The sequence below is a fragment of the Pseudophryne corroboree genome, chromosome 6 (genome assembly GCF_028390025.1).
Source record: "Pseudophryne corroboree isolate aPseCor3 chromosome 6, aPseCor3.hap2, whole genome shotgun sequence".
Taxonomy (NCBI): domain Eukaryota; kingdom Metazoa; phylum Chordata; class Amphibia; order Anura; family Myobatrachidae; genus Pseudophryne; species Pseudophryne corroboree.
Window position 1 is genome coordinate 760,484,834 of NC_086449.1, and position 11,062 is coordinate 760,495,895.

The following is an 11,062-nucleotide window of genomic DNA, read 5'->3' on the forward strand; positions in this document are numbered from 1 at the left end:
ACTCCCTAGCTCCAGCAGCCGTGGCCAGCTTTCTGCAATGCCTCATGGGATTTGTAGTCTCTATGCTACTGCATAAAGTCTAAGCAGTAGCACACATGACTACAAATCCCATTTTTCTTCAATAGATTCTCTGCTGTGTCAGACCCAGCTGATCCCAGCGCCCTATCAAATCCCGCGCCCGGGTCACATGCCCCCCCTAGCCCCTCCCTAGTTTCGGCTCTGGGCCCTTCTGGCATTTGCCAGAAGTGCCAGATGGCCAGTCCGGCCCTGGTTGATACCATTATGACATCACAGCATGACCTCACAGACCCCACCAGGACAGCCAGGACTGGTTCTTTCTGGTTTGAGACCCATTATGACATCACAGCACGACCCTCACAGCCTCCACCACACTGGCCACTGGTTTGAGGCACCTCCACCACACTGGCCACTGGTTTGAGGCACTTTTGTGTGACTGACATAAGGGAAATGTGATATCACACCTTATTTAAAGTTATTACATTCACATTAGAATAAGAGTTATTATTTTATGGCAGGGTTTCTGTATTGATTTTTGATTATGGGAGGCTTTGTATAAACCCAATTTTCACTGTGCTTACGTTGTTTTTTAATGTTACTGTGTATCCGCAATAACCTCAATTAAGGATAAAACACTGCTTATGGCACTGACCTCCTTCAGAAGTGTTAGGATTCTGTTAGTTAAACATCATATTGGCCATAAGACTCAACACAACATCTCTCTCCCTTCCCTGTTAGGCTCTGCAGTGTTACTTCATGCTGTTACTTCATGGTGTTACTTCATGCTGGCTGCTCCCCTGCTGTTGCTGCCTGCTGCGGTGCCTCTCGCATAGTGAAGGGCTGGCCCCATTTTCCTGTACCAGATTCTTAGGGCATGGTACGGGTGTCCCCTATGACACTCCTGTCGTCCGGCCTGCATGCGTCTCTGTGTCTGCTTCTGTTCGTAACCATGTGGACACAACCTTGCTTTACTTGGCGTAAGTGACATGGGGGGGGGGTGTAGCTAATTACAAATGTTTCCTTATGCAGCGCACTTGCACTTTCAGAGGGTGCGTGGATATGTCTCTTGGATTTGGCCACGCCATCATATGCCCGCGCCTCATTCAGCTCTCGGCTTCCATACATGGCATATATCTCAGCCCTCCTACATTCCGTCTTTACACAAGATGATGTTGGTCTCACTCTGCATCAGCATAAATATATCTGTGCAATAATACTGTGACCACAGTAAATAGGGTTAGATACAGTATAAATCATTATCCATTAGTCACACCTCATTACAGTCCGTAGCTTTGTCTCAGAATAGGTAAAATACATTTTTATTTTATGATGAAAGACAAAAACAATGCATGTGCTGTAAAATACTAGCGCTAAGTAGTGATGTGCACCGGACATTTTTCGGGTTTTGTGTTTTGGTTTTGGATTCGGTTCCGCGGCCGTGTTTTGGATTCGGACGCGTTTTGGCAAAACCTCACCGAAAATTTTTTGTCGGATTCGGGTGTGTTTTGGATTCGGGTGTTTTTTACAAAAAACCCTAAAAAACAGCTTAAATCATAGAACTTGGGGGTCATTTTGATCCCATAGTATTATTAACCTCAATAACCATAATTTCCACTCATTTTCAGTCTATTCTGAAAACCTCACACCTCACAATATTATTTTTAGTCCTAAAATTTGCACCGAGGTCGCTGGATGGCTAAGCTAAGCGACACAAGTGGCCGACACAAACACCTGGCCCATCTAGGAGTGGCACTGCAGTGTCAGGCAGGATGGCACTTCAAAAAAATTGTCCCCAAACAGCACATGATGCAAAGAAAAAAAGAGGCGCACCAAGGTCGCTGTGTGACCAAGCTAAGCGACACAAGTGGCCGACACAAACACCTGGCCCATCTAGGAGTGGCACTGCAGTGTCAGGCAGGATGGCACTTCAAAAAAATTGTCCCCAAACAGCACATGATGCAAAGAAAAAAAGAGGCGCACCAAGGTCGCTGTGTGACTAAGCTAAGCGACACAAGTGGCCGACACAAACACCTGGCCCATCTAGGAGTGGCACTGCAGTGACAGGCAGGATGGCACTTCAAAAACATTGTCCCCAAACAGCACATGATGCAAAGAAAAATGAAAGAAAAAAGAGGTGCAAGATGGAATTGTCCTTGGGCCCTCCCACCCACCCTTATGTTGTATAAACAGGACATGCACACTTTAACGAACCCATCATTTCAGCGACAGGGTCTGCCACACGACTGTGACTGAAATGACTGGTTGGTTTGGGCCCCCACCAAAAAAAGAAGCAATCAATCTCTCCTTGCACAAACTGGCTCTACAGAGGCAAGATGTCCACCTCATCATCATCCTCCGATTCCTCACCCCTTTCACTGTGTACATCCCCCTCCTCACAGATTATTAATTCGTCCCCACTGGAATCCACCATCTCAGGTCCCTGTGTACTTTGTGGAGGCAATTGCTGCTGGTGAATGTATCCACGGAGGAATTGATTATAATTCATTTTGATGAACATCATCTTCTCCGCATTTTCTGGAAGTAACCTCGTACGCCGATTGCTAGCAAGGTGAGCGGCTGCACTAAACACTCTTTCGGAGTACACACTTGTGGGAGGGCTACTTAGGTAGAATAAAGCCAGTTTGTGCAAGGGCCTCCAAATTGCCTCTTTTTCCTGCCAGTATACGTACGGACTATCTGACGTGCCTACTTGGATGCAGTCACTCATATAATCCTCCACCATTCTTTCAATGGTGAGAGAATCATATGCAGTGACAGTAGCCGACATGTCAGTTATCGTTGACAGGTCCTTCAGTCCGGACCAGATGTCAGCACTCGCTCCAGACTGCCCTGCATCACTGCCAGCGGGTGGGCTCGGAATTCTTAGCCTTTTCCTCGCACCCCCAGTTGCGGGAGAATGTGAAGGAGGAGATGTTGACGGGTCACGTTCCGCTTGACTTGACAATTTTCTCACCAGCAGGTCTTTGAACCTCTGCAGACTTGTGTCTGCCGGAAAGAGAGATACAACGTAGGTTTTAAATCTAGGATCGAGCACGGTGGCCAAAATGTAGTGCTCTAAATTCAACAGATTGACCACCCGTGAATCCTGGTTAAGCGAATTAAGGGCTCCATCCACAAGTCCCACATGCCTAGCGGAATCGCTCTGTTTTAGCTCCTCCTTCAATGTCTCCAGCTTCTTCTGCAAAAGCCTGATGAGGGGAATGACCTGACTCAGGCTAGCAGTGTCAGAACTGACTTCACGTGTGGCAAGTTCAAAGGGTTGCAGAACCTTGCACAACGTTGAAATCATTCTCCACTGCGCTTGAGTCAGGTGCATTCCCCCTCCTTTGCCTATATCGTGGCCAGATGTATAGGCTTGAATGGCCTTTTGCTGCTCCTCCATCCTCTGAAGCATATAGAGGGTTGAATTCCACCTCGTTACCACCTCTTGCTTCATATGATGGCAGGACAGGTTCAGGACTGTTTGGTGGTGCTCCAGACTTCTGTACGCGGTGACTGAATGCCGAAAGTGGCCCGCAATTCTTCGGGCCACCGACAGCATCTCTTGCACGCCCCTGTCGTTTTTTAAATAATTCTGCACCACCAAATTCAATGTATGTGCAAAACATGGGACATGCTGGAATTTGCCCAGATGTAATGCATGCACAATATTGCTGGCGTTGTCCGATGTCACAAATCCCCAGGAGAGTCCAATTGGGGTAAGCCATTCTGCGATGATCTTCCTCAGTTTCTGTAAGAGGTTGTCAGCTGTGTGCCTCTTCTGGAAAGCGGTGATACAAAGCGTAGCCTGCCTAGGAACGAGTTGGCGTTTGCGAGATGCTGCTACTGGTGCCGCCGCTGCTGTTCTTGCTACGGGAGGCAATACATCTACCCAGTGGGCTGTCACAGTCATATAGTCCTGAGTCTGCCCTGCTCCACTTGTCCACATGTCCGTGGTTAAGTGGACATTGGGTACAACTGCATTTTTTAGGACACTGGTGACTCTTTTTCTGAGGTCTGTGTACATTTTCGGTATCGCCTGCCTAGAGAAATGGAACCTAGATGGTATTTGGTACTGGGGACACAGTACCTCAATCAAGTCTCTAGTTGCCTCTGAATTAACGGTGGATACCGGAACCACGTTTCTCACCGCCCAGGCTGCCAAGGCCTGAGTTATCTGCTTTGCAGCAGGATGACTGCTGTGATATTTCATCTTCCTCGCAAAGGACTGTTGGACAGTCAATTGCTTACTGGAAGTAGTACAAGTGGTCTTCCGACTTCCCCTCTGGGATGACGATCGACTCCCAGCAGCAACAACAGCAGCGCCAGCAGCAGTAGGCGTTACACTCAAGGATGCATCGGAGGAATCCCAGGCAGGAGAGACTGGTCAGACTTGCCAGTGACATGGCCTGCAGGACTATTGGCTTTCCTGGGTAAGGAGGAAATTGACACTGAGGGAGTTGGTGGTGTGGTTTGCAGGAGCTTGGTTACAAGAGGAAGGGATTTAGTGGTCAGTGGACTGCTTCCGCTGTCACCCAAAGTTTTTGAACTTGTCACTGACTTATGATGAATGCGCTGCAGGTGACGTATAAGGGAGGATGTTCCGAGGTGGATAACGTCCTTACCCCTACTTATTACAGCTTGACAAAGGCAACACACGGCTTGACACCTGTTGTCCGCATTTGTGTTGAAATAATTCCACACCGAAGAGCTGATTTTTTTTGTATTTTGACCAGGCATGTCAATGGCCATATTCGTCCCATGGACAACAGGTGCCTCCCCGGGTGCCTGACTTAAACAAACCACCTCACCATCAGAATCCTCCTTGTCAATTTCCTCCCCAGCGCCAGCAACACCCATATCCTCATCCTGGTGTACTTCAACAGTGACATCTTCAATTTGACTATCAGGAACTGGACTGCGGGTGCTCCTTCCAGCACTTGCAGGGGGCGTGCAAATGGTGGAAGGCGCAAGCTCTTCCCGTCCAGGGTTGGGAAGGTCAGGCATCGCAACCGACACAATTGTACTCTCCTTGGGGATTTGTGATTTAGAAGAACGCACAGTTCTTTGCTGTGCTTTTGCCAGCTTAAGTCTTTTCATTTTTCTAGCAAGAGGATGAGTGCTTCCATCCTCATGTGAATCTGAACCACTAGCCATTAACATAGGCCAGGGCCTCAGCCGTTCCTTGCCACTCCGTGTCGTAAATGGCATATTGGCAAGTTTACGCTTCTCATCAGATGCTTTCAATTTTGATTTTTGGGTCATTTTACTGAACTTTTGTTTTTTGGATTTTACATGCTCTCTACTATGACATTGGGCACCGGCCTTGGCAGACGACGTTGATGGCATTTCATCGTCTCGGCCATGACTAGTGGCAGCAGCTTCAGCACGAGGTGGAAGTGGATCTTGATCTTTCCCTATTTTAACCTCCACATTTTTGTTCTCCATTTATTAATGTGTGGAATTATATGCCAGTATCAATAGCAATGGCCTACTACTATATATACTGCACACAACTGAAATACACCACAGGTATGGATGGATAGTATACTTGACGACACAGAGGTAGGTAGAGCAGTGGCCTTCCGTACCGTACTGCTATATATACTGGTGGTCACTGTGTCAGCAAACTGCAAAACTAAAATGCACCACAGGTATAGAATCTAGATGGATAGTATACTTAATGACGACACAGAGGTAGGTACAGCAATGGCCTTCCGTACCGTACTGCTATAAATAGTATACTGGTGGTCACTGTGTCAGCAAACTGCAAAACTAAAATGCACCACAGGTATAGAATGTAGATGGATAGTATACTTAATGACGACACAGAGGTAGGTACAGCAGTGGCCTTCCGTACCGTACTGCTATATATAGTATACTGGTGGTCACTGTGTCAGCAAACTGCAAAACTAAAATGCACCACAGGTATAGAATGTAGATGGATAGTATACTTAATGACGACACAGAGGTAGGTACAGCAGTGGCCTTCCGTACCGTACTGCTATATATAGTATACTGGTGGTCACTGTGTCAGCAAACTGCAAAACTAAAATGCACCACAGGTATAGAATGTAGATGGATAGTATACTTAATAACGACACAGAGGTAGGTACAGCAGTGGCCTTCCGTACCGCACTGCTATATATAGTATACTGGTGGTCACGGTGTCAGCAAACTGCAAAACTAAAATGCACCACAGGTATAGAATGTAGATGGATAGTATACTTAATGACGACACAGAGGTAGGTACAGCAGTGGCCTTCCGTACCGTACTGCTATATATAGTATACTGGTGGTCACTGTGTCAGCAAACTGCAAAACTAAAATGCACCACAGGTATAGAATGTAGATGGATAGTATACTTAATAACGACACAGAGGTAGGTACAGCAGTGGCCTTCCGTACCGTACTGCTATATATAGTATACTGGTGGTCACTGTGTCAGCAAACTGCAAAACTAAAATGCACCACAGGTATAGAATGTAGATGGATAGTATACTTAATGACGACATAGAGGTAGGTACAGCAGTGGCCTTCCGTACCGTACTGCTATATATACTGGTGGTCACTGTGTCAGCATACTGCACAACTGAAATGCACCACAGGTATAGAATGTAGATGGATAGTATACTTAATGACGACACAGAGGTAGGTACAGCAGTGGCCTATTGTACCGTAATGCTATATATTATATACTGGTGGTCACTGGTCAGAAAAACTCTGCACTGTACTCCTCCTATATAATAAATTATACTGGTGGTCCCCAGTCCCCACAATAAAGCAGCACACTGAGCACAGATATGGAGTGTTTTTCAGGCAGACAACGTATACTGGTGGTCACTGTCAGCAAAACTCTGCACTGTACTCCTGCTATATAATACAGCTACTCCCCAGTCCCCACAATTAAGCAGTGTGAGCACAGATATATGCAGCACACTGAGCACAGATATGGAGCGTTTTTTTCAGGCAGAGAACGGATAACTGGTGGTCACTGATCAGCAAAACTCTGCACTGTACTCCTCCTATATTATACAGCTGCTCCCCAGCCCTCCCCACAATTAAGCAATAATGCACAATCAAGTTCAACAATAACGGAGAGGACGCCAGCCACGTCCTCTCCCTAACATTTCCATTGCACGAGTGAAAATGGCAGCGACGCGCGGCTGCTTATGTAGAATCCGACAGCGGGATGATGACGTTCGGGCGCGCTCGGTTTAACCGAGCCATACGGGAGAATCCGAGTATGGCTCGGACCCGTGTAAAAAGGGTGAAGTTCGGGGGGGTTCGGTTTCCGAGAAACCGAACCCGCTCATCACTAGCGCTAAGGGAAGGTAATGACATATTATTACATTATAAAAAGTAAGCTGCATCCTTACAACTAGAAATGTGTGTGAAAGTACCTTAGATGCAGGATGCAGGATTTACCTCTCCCTTTTATTATAAATAAAGTGGACCCTTCTCCTCTCCAGTATGTCTCTGAGTATTCTTTTAGATAAGTGTATATTGTTTGCACTTGCGTATAAATGTGGGCAGACAACATCTGATAGAGAAGGTTGGGTACGGGATACCGGCAGTGAGAATGATGGCAGTCAGAACACTGACACCGGCATCCCAACAGGGGGCGATCAATTAAACTAATCCTCTCTGCCCCACCCTGCGGCCTCACCCTAACCCTCCATTCCCGCGGCCTCACCCTAACCCTCCATTCCCGCAGCCTAACCCTCCCATATGCAGCTTGGCCCTAACCATCCCCCTGAAGCCTAAACCTAACCCTTTCCCTGCAGCGTAACCCTAACCCTCCCCTGTAGTGGGGGCAAAACTGTGTTGCAACAACCTGTGTGGATACCGCTGCTCTGCAGCAAAGTGTCCATGAAACTAATTAAACTGTTGGTATCCAAGTGTATGCTGAGCTGATAGTCTGGGATCTGCAATGCCGGCAATGTTTACCACAGTTGACTAAGTTTTAAAAAAAAATGTGGAGGTCAGTGACGATCAGACCCTCCCGCCACCTCCCAGAACATTTTGAAAATGCATAATAATGTGTCAACAAAATGCTAGCTGTCAGTAAATATTTTCAAAATTGTCAGCAAAATATATTCATCAGGCGTTTGGTAAGGGATACCGGTGGATGGGATCCCGGTGGTCAGCATACAAACACCGGGATCCTCACCGCCAGAATGCCAGCAGGGGGGCGACCCTTGTGAGCTCGGTGGCTCACTGCACTCCCAACAGGTTCTTTTCCCACTCTATGAGTGTTGCGGACCCCCATGAGTGGAAATAGCCCTCGGCCCCCTGCCGGCATTCTGGCGGCCGGGATCCCAGCGTCGGTATGCTGACCACCAGCATCCCAACTTAAAATAATATGTAAATAGAAGCATATAAGGAGATAAAATAGTTCTAAGTGTGTAAGGTGTGAAACACTAATAGAAACACTAAGGACACATTGGCAGACGCTGCTTTGTGCAACCGCAGCAGCCTGTTTACTGTTGTCTGCTAATGCGAATATCCGCCATCTATGCCGGTTATCTGTTTGTCTTCACACAGAAGGACGTGCCGCTGAGTATCTCCATCCACAGTCACTATTAGTATCGGGACTTACACCCACCCCTTACTGGTGATAATGGAATTGTTTTCCCTGATAATATGAATATGTTTTCATATTATAAATAATTATCATAGTTATATATTTAGCTAGACATAAGATATATTTCTCACTACAAATACATTAAATAGAGACAATAATGCACTGAAGACAATATTTTTGCTCTGGCTCTTTATTGATGTAAAGATTAACTACCAGATATAACCACAGTAAGCTGTAACCAGTAGATGTTGGCCATGGATCACTGTTTTTATGTACTTACCTATTAGAGAAGGTGAGAAAAGGTGGAAAATACACACTGACAGATTTCTGCAGACTTCAAAAAAGAAAGGTCGCTCCTTTTCGATTAGAAGATTGCAGAAACCTCTCAGTGCCCATTTCCCCCTGCTCTAATAGGTGAGTGCATAAAGATCAGAATCCATGGTTACTGGGTGAGCCTCCGTAACAGCGGCGGAGTTACACATGGGCCTACAACAGCTCTATGACCTTCGTTAGCGTGTCTTTAAGCATTTCAACCTTGAGTTTTAATAAGGTGTTTTCTGCCGCTAACAAGTTGTTTTCCTCGACTAACTGTTTGTTAATGAGATCGAGGACTTTTATCTGGCGATCCTTGTTCTTCTCACTGGGAGATAGTTTTTTGGATAAACTGCCATCAGAGTGATCATAACCCACTGGCTTGGTTGGAGGCATTTCTTCCTCAAGCCTGGTATGGCGAGGCAAGTGGGCATCTCTTCTCTGTGCATTCCAGCTCCGGTATCTTCTGCATGGACAGCAGGCAGTTATCGACTCCCACAGTGTGATCATCCATCTCGGGGCCATAGTGCTGATGTGGAGAAAGATGAAGAGTAGACAGTGTTAGATACCTTGCAATGCATTTACAATTGTAAGTAACATCAACTACAGTATTTAAGTATATACATTCATATATAAGATCAACTAGAACCTGAAACTGTAAGCTGTATAATGGCCTTTCTGGACAGTCCATTTCACCGGTTACTATTATACTTATGTAAGCTGAGAACACTTTCATTGTTGGAAATTGTAAAATCATCTGCGGTGTCCGACATAAACCTACTTTCAGCCTTCCCTAATATTTTCAGACTTATCAAACCTTCTAAAGAGTATAAATGGAGCTGTTGCCCATAGCAACCAATTATCTTATAGCTATTATTTATCTAGTATACTCCATGTAATGATACAGTAGTTAACATCGGATTGTTGCTATAGGCAACACCTCCCATCATTAGAAGGGATGAGAGATCTCCCCTAGATTACTAATAATTAATGGTAGCCATGTATTACTGATGTACTCTATGGCTCAGTGTGTAATAAGGAAACCAGGAGAACGGTGAGGACTTCTCAGAACATAAATAGCTCCTTAGTTTGGCTTCAGTGGCAGAAGATGAAACCATCATGGAAAACCTCAGTGACCACTATAATAAATTAACATACACATGTATAATATAAAACATTTTAAATAAAACATATGATAGTATTATTTAAATAAGCACCAGCTATGACATAATTTCATTTTCTATGTATTTATTTCCAGTTTAATGTGTTGTATCTGTATCATATTTTCTGTCTTATTAAATCATTAAAGTGATCATTTCTATTCCCCTCTGATTCCTGTTGCCCATTTATCAACGATTTTTAGCTGTTTAAAACTCATTCCGTATGACAATTGTTGCTCCTGCCAATCAGCTCCCAATGGTCATTTTTAAACACATGAGTTTGGAGCTGATTGGCTGGAGCACATACACAACAGGTTTGAAAAGCTGATAAATGGGCCCCTAAGTCTGCTGCCACATCTAACTAAGCTGCCCTTGTCTTTGTCCAGTTACTAACCTCAGCCAAGTGTGTTTCTCCTGCCAGTTGTTTCTACTCCTGCCGGTGAGCTGCCGGTGAGCTGTCTGTCTCCAGGTATTGAAGGAGAATGAGAGAGGCAGCAACCAACCCGAGATATAGGCAGTTGATACCATTATGACATCACAGCATGACCTCACAGACCCCACCAGGCCAGCCAGCACTGGTTCTTTCTGGTTTGAGTCCCATTATGACATCACAGCATGACCTCACAGACTCCACTACACTGGCCACTGGTCTGAGGCACCTGTCTTTTGCGTGACTGACATAAGGGAAATATGATATCACACCTTATTTAAAGTTATTACATTCACATTAAAATATGAGTTATTATTTTATGGCAGGGTTTCCGTATTAATCTTTGATTATGTGTGACTTTGTATAAACCCAATTTTCACTGTGCTTTCATTGTTTTTTAATGTCACAGTGTATCCGTAATAACCTCAATTAAGGATAAAACACTGCTTATGGCACTGACCTCCTTCAGAAGTATTAGGATTCTGTTAGTTAAACATCATATTGGCCATAAGACTCAACACAACATCTCTCTCCCTTCCCTGTTAGGCTCTGAGT

At 45.3% G+C, this 11,062-nt stretch overlaps 1 long non-coding RNA gene across 1 annotated transcript; it reads right to left on the minus strand.

Annotated features, from left to right (window-relative positions):
* Positions 1–8,779: 8,779 nt before the first annotated feature.
* LOC134935675 (uncharacterized) lies at positions 8,780–10,568 on the minus strand. The gene is made up of 2 exons (XR_010180334.1): positions 10,472–10,568; positions 8,780–9,446 (listed from the first exon to the last, which is right to left on the minus strand). It is a non-coding gene; the product is annotated as an uncharacterized LOC134935675 (long non-coding RNA).
* Positions 10,569–11,062: the final 494 nt, after the last annotated feature.